We start from the raw sequence: 6,633 nt of genomic DNA, 5'->3' as shown, positions 1-6,633 counted from the left end.
TTAGTGCAAATAATGGTTGAATTAAAAGTAATAAAAACAGATGTTAGAAACATGAAGACTATGTTTGATAATGTTATGAAAAAACAGGAGAAAATGGATAAGAAATTTGAAAAGTTGGAAGAAATAATGGAGGACACCAAAGATAGAGTGGACAGGTAGAAAATAACATCCTTGCCTGGACAACAGAAAGAAAATGGCTGTTGGAAAAAGTGGATGTGCTAGAAAATTTTAGTAAGCGAAATAATATTAAGATTGTTGGTCTTAAAGAAGGTATAGAGGGGAGCATCCAATAAAATGTTTTCAAAGATGGATCTCAGAAAATTTGCAAATGGAAGAGGGAAATCAGTCAATTGAAATTGAAAGGGCACATAGAGCTATAAGACCAAAGCCACTACACGACCAAAATCCACGATCAATTTTAACAAAATGTTTAAGATGTCAAGATAAAGAAAGGATTCTGCAGGCGGCTGCCCAAGCTGCCAAAAAAAGAAATGGGCCATTGATGATAGAAGGGAACAGAGCTCTTTTCTACCCTGACATAAGTTATGAACTTTTGAAGAGAAGGAAGGAATTCAACCCAGTGAAAAAAGTCCTATTGGAAAATGGTTATCAATTTATACTGCGCTACACTGCAACGTTGAAGTTCTTTTGGCTGACAGAAAAAGAAAATTTTTTACTGATTATCGGAAGGCAGAGGAGTTTGTACAAGAATCTTTGAATATTTGCCAGACACAGGAAGAAATTCAGGGGAGCGAGATGGATTAAAGATGAAGACTGGGATAGGGAATAGACTTGGTGGATCTTTAAAGGTGGAAGAATATACAAATATATTCTTAATTATATGATAGAGGGGAAAAATGTAAAAATTTGAGGAATATTAGTTGGGAGTAGTGATATTAAAGTTTTTTACATATTTTTTTTGTTACTGGAAGAACTACTGATCAATCGCTACGGGATTCATGTGTGTAATCATGGCGGCAGCCATGGCCCGCAAAATGAAGCGGGGTAATGTTGTGTTTTTTTTTTACTCGCAACATTAGTAGGGGGGTATTTTGTTATTTTTTTTTATAATTTATCTATCTTCTATTTCTTTCTTTTTGCCTGGATGATTGGGGGGGGGAGTAGACACATAGAAACATAGAAACATAGAAAATAGGTGCAGGAGTAGGCCATTCGGCCCTTCGAGCCTGCACCGCCATTTATTATGATCATGGCTGATCATCCAACTCAAAACCCCGCCCCAGCCTTCCCTCCATACCCCCTGATCCCTGTAGCCACAAGGGCCATATCTAACTCCCTCTTAAATATAGCCAATGTACTGGCCTCAACTGCTTCCTGTGGCAGAGAATTCCACAGATTCACCACTCTCTGAGTGAAGAAGTTTTTCCTAATCTCGGTCCTAAAAGGCTTCCCCTTTATCCTCAAACTGTGACCCCTTGTTCTGGACTTCCCCAACATCGGGAACAATCTTCCTGCATCTAGCCTGTCCAATCCCTTTAGGATTTTATACGTTTCAATCAGATCCCCCCTCAATCTTCTAAATTCCAACGAGTACAAGCCCAGTTCATCCAGTCTTTCTTCATATGAAAGTCCTGCCATCCCAGGAATCAATCTGGTGAACCTTCTTTGTACTCCCTCTATGGCAAGGATGTCTTTCCTCAGATTAGGGGACCAAAACTGCACACAATACTTCAGGTGTGGTCTCACCAAGGCCTTGTACAACTGCAGTAGTACCTCCCTGCTCCTGTACTCAAATCCTCTCGCTATAAATGCCAGCATACCATTCGCCTTTTTCACCGCCTGCTGTACCTGCATGCCCACTTTCAATGACTAGTGTATAATGACACCCAGGTCTCGTTGCACCTCCCCTAGCATAGCAACATGGTGAATTTTAAAGAGATTCCCCAAGAAACTATGAGAGTTGAGATGTTAAATAATGTTATAGATTGGAGTAATTTTGTTAAGAATAATGACTAACTTACTGAATTTTTTGAGTTTTAATGTTAATGGGCTCAATGGACCAGAGAAAAGAAAAAGAATTTTAACATATATTAAGAAAATGAAAATAGATATAGCCTTCTTGCAGGAAACACACTTAACAGAGATAAAACATCAGAAATTAAAGAGAGATTGGGTGGGAAGTGTTATTCCAGCTTCATTTAATTCAAAAGCAAAGGGAGTTGCAATTTTGGTCAATAAAACGTTACCAATTAGAATACAAAATGTAATAACTGATTCTCTGGGGAGATATGTGATTATACATTGCTAACTTTTTTCGGAATTATGGACTCTCGTGAATATTTATGCACCAAATGAAAATAATGCAAAATTTATAGAAGAAGCCTTTTTGAATTTGGCTGATGCACATGATAAAATATTAATAGGCAGAGACTTTAACTTTTGTTTAGACCCAGTTCTAAATAGATCAAACAAGGCTGTTACAAAACCGGAAGTAGTAAAATTAACTTTATCATTGATGAAAGATTTAAATTTGATTGATATATGGAGAAGAATTAACCCAAGAGAAAGAGACTATTTGTTCTATTCTAACAGACATGAAACTTACTCAAGGATAGATTTTTTCTTACTATCAATGGATATTCAGGACAGAGTGAAAAATATGGATTATAAAACAAGAATATTGTCAGATCATTCTCCTTTAATAATGACAATAATAATGACGGATAAGGAGGAATCGACTTATAGATGGAGATTTAATTCAATATTATTAAAACGTCAAAATTTTTGTGATTTTATGAAAAAACAGATTAAATTTTTTTGGATACAAACTCTTATTCAGTTGATAATAAATTTGTATTATGAGACACGATGAAAGCATATTTGAGGGGTCAGATAGTAAGTTATACTTCTAAAATTAAGAAGGAATATATGGTAGAATTAGACCAACTGGAAAAAGAGATTACAAAATTAGAAAAAGAATCTCAAAGACATATGGCAGAAGAAAAACGAAGATAACTTGTCAATAAGAAGCTACAATATAATACGCTTCAGACATATCGAACGGAAAAACCAATTATGAGAACTGAGCAGAGGTATTATGAGTTATGTGAGAGATCACACAAGATTCTTGCCTGGCAGTTGAAAACAGAACAGGCTTCCAAAACAATAAATACAATTAGAACAAGTGCAAATAAAATTACTTATAAACCTTCAGAAATTAACGAAACCTTTAAAAGGTTTTACTCTGAATTATATCAATCGGAATCACAAAATGATGTTAATGAGATAGAAAGATTTTTATCACAAATATCTCTCCCAAAATTGAATTCGGAAGAACAGAAGGGATTAGATACGCCTTTTACATTAAAAGAGATTGAGGAAGCTTTAGGATCACTTCAGAGTAATAAATCTCCAGGAGAGGATGGTTTTCCGCTTGAATTTTACAAAAAGTTCAAAGATTTGTTAATTTCTCCTTTTATGGAGTTATTAAGTCAAGCGGAAAGAACATATAATCTTCCAGAATCTTTTTTGACAGTGATTTTAATAGTATTGCCAAAAAAAGATAGAGATTCTTTAAAACCAGCATCATATAGGCCTATTTCTTTGTTGAATACAGATTATAAAATAATAGCAAAAATTTTATCTAGTAGATTATCTAAATATTTACCAAAATTAATGCATATGGATCAAACAGGATTTATTAAAAATAGACAATCGGCAGATAATGTAACTTGGTTGCTTAGTATAAGTCATTTGGCACAAAAGAGGGAGGAAATGAGTATGGCAGTAGCTTTGGATGCAGAAAAAGCATTTGATAGATTGGAATAGGATTTTTTATATAAAGTATTGGAAAAATATAGTTTAGGAGTACCTTTTATAAACTGGATTAAAACCTTAAATACTAATCCCAACGCTAAAGTAGTGACAAATGGCCAAATTTCAACACTATTTCAGTTAAAAAGGTCAATTAGACAAGGTTGTCCATTATCACCTGCTTTATTTGTATTGGCGATAGAACCATTAGCTGAATTAATTAGAATTGATTCAGATATTAAGGGTTTTAGAGTTAATTGGGAGGAATATAAGATTAATTTATTTGTTGATGATGTTGTGATTTATTTAACAAATCCATTGCATTCGTTGCATAAATTATCGTCTAGATTGGAAGAATATGGGAAAGTATCAGGGTATAAAATAATTTGGGATAAAAGTGAAATTTTACCCCTTACTAAAGGAGACTATAGTCAATGTCGATTAGCAACTGAATTTAGATGGCCGATAAATGGTATGGTATTTAGGTATTAGAGTTAATAATGATATAAAGAATTTATATAAATTATTTATCACTATTGAAAAAAGATTCTTGACAAATGGATGATGTTACCAATAACATTAGTGGGTAGAGTTAATGCTGTAAAAATGAATAGATTACAGTATCTATTTCAAACACTACCAATACAATTGCGGCAGACGTTTTTTCAAGAGTTTATATTGTGTGAGGAAATTTCTTTGGAAAGGTAAGATGTCAAGGATATCGTTGGAAAAATTGACATGGAAATTTGACTTAGGAGGGTTACAACTTCCAAATTTTAAGAATTATTAAAGATTTTATATATAAATGAGAATCTAAATGGATACGGGAAAAGAAAGAATCTCATATATTAAAACATTTGATTTGTTTATGGAATAAGATAAATGTTGATGATGAAATAAAGAAATCTTTATTAGCAAGGAGACCTTTGTTTCAAAATAGACTTATTCCTTTTACAATGGATAATCAACTTTTATATCATTGGTATCAAAAAGGGATTAGATGTATAGGAGACTGTTATGAAGGAGGTATATTGATGTCATTTGAACAATTAAAGAATAAATATAAAATATCAAATAACACTTTTTTTTGTTAATTTCAATTAAGGGCTTATTTAAGAGATAAACTGGGTCAAACAATGTTATTGCCGAAACCTAATGAAATTGAAACTTTAATTCAAAAAGGAAAAATTAAAACATTTACTTCTTTTATGTATAAGCTGATTCAAAAACAGACACTTAAACAAGGAATCCATAAGTCAAGATAAAAATGGGAAACTGATTTGAATGTTAATATTGATGAAACAAGTTGGTCAAGACTATGTCTTGACAGTATGACAAATACAATAAATGTTCGACTCAGATTAGTACAACATAATTTTTTACATCAATTATATATTACACTGCAAAAAATAAATAGATTAAATCCAAACTTATCTGATCAATGTTTTTGGTGTAATCAAGAAATTGGTACTTTTTACATTCTACTTGGTCTTGTTTTAAAATTCAACCTTTCTGGATAAATTTAAGAGTTTTATTGGAACACAACTTCCACATAACCCAATATTATTTTTATTAGGTGAATTGAAGGGATAAAACCGAAACTTAAATTGAATAAATATCAGAAAGAATTTATAAAAATTGCATTGGCAGTAGCCAAAAAGGCTATTGCAGTTACTTGGAAATCGGATTCGTATTTAAGTATGGATGGTTGGAATAATGAAATCTTTAGCTGTATTCCACTTGAAAAAAATTATTTATAATTTAAGGAATAAATATGATACATTTTTGAGTATTTCTGCCCTTATTTACAAAAGATAGGATTGTATATATAGGTGCTCCGATAATAAAGATGTTGGTCTTCTGGGGAAAGAAATGAATACATATATTAAATTTATTTCGAATCCCATGGAGCATGTGGAGACCTTCCAATATCCAGGCAGTCTTTCTTTCTTTTTTTTTCTGTTTTTTCTTCCTTTTTTTAGGTAGGGGTATGTTACAGGGGAAAGGGTTAAGGGGAGAGGGGAGGGTAGATATTATTCTATGTAATCAAATTTGAAAATTGAATTAAAAATTTTTTTAAAAAAAGGAATTATAATGTATTATATGTCATTAAAGAAGTTGGGGCGGGGGGGGGAACGTGGTGGAGGGAGTTTAAGCTAGTGGGAACTAGAGTGCCAAAACAGTTAGTGGAGAGCTCGTAGAGACAGATGTCCGTAAGACCTCAGACAAAAGTCAGGATGTACCTGTTCCATTTTTGTTTGTTTCTTTGCGTTGGAGGAGGGATTTGGGGGTTGATCTGCCTGTTCCATTCTTGTTCATTTTTTTATGTGGGGCGGGGGGATTTGGGGGCTGATGTTCATGCTGCCTTTCTTTTCTTCCTTGGTTTCATGACTACGCAGGGAAGAAGAATATCATAGTTGTATACTTGGGTAATAAATGAACCTCTGAATCAAAAGGTCGAGCACGATGTGACGAATGTCCTGAGTTGCTTATATTTCAATGTAAGAAGTATCGCAGGAAAAGGCAGATGAGCTCAGGGCATGGAGTAATGATACTGTAGCCATTAGTGAGACATGGGTGCAAGAGGAGCAGGAATGGCAGCTCAGTATTCTAGGTTCCATTGTTTTAGATGCAACAGAGTGGGAGGGATTAAAGGAGGAAGGGTGGAATAACCAGTCAAGGAAGATGTCTTAGGAAAGGTAGGGCACTATGGTATCGCAGGTTGATGGGGTTGTAAGTAAAGCTATTGACACATTGGCTTTCATAAATCAATGTATTGAGTACAGGAGAAAGGATGTTATGTTAAAGTTATATGAGTCATTGGTGAGGCCTAATTTGGAGTTTTGTGTGCTGTTTTAG

Source organism: Mobula birostris, chromosome 2 (genome assembly GCF_030028105.1).
Source record: "Mobula birostris isolate sMobBir1 chromosome 2, sMobBir1.hap1, whole genome shotgun sequence".
NCBI lineage: Eukaryota > Metazoa > Chordata > Chondrichthyes > Myliobatiformes > Myliobatidae > Mobula > Mobula birostris.
The sequence above is the reverse complement of the archived record's forward strand: the minus strand, read 5'-3'. Positions refer to the sequence as shown.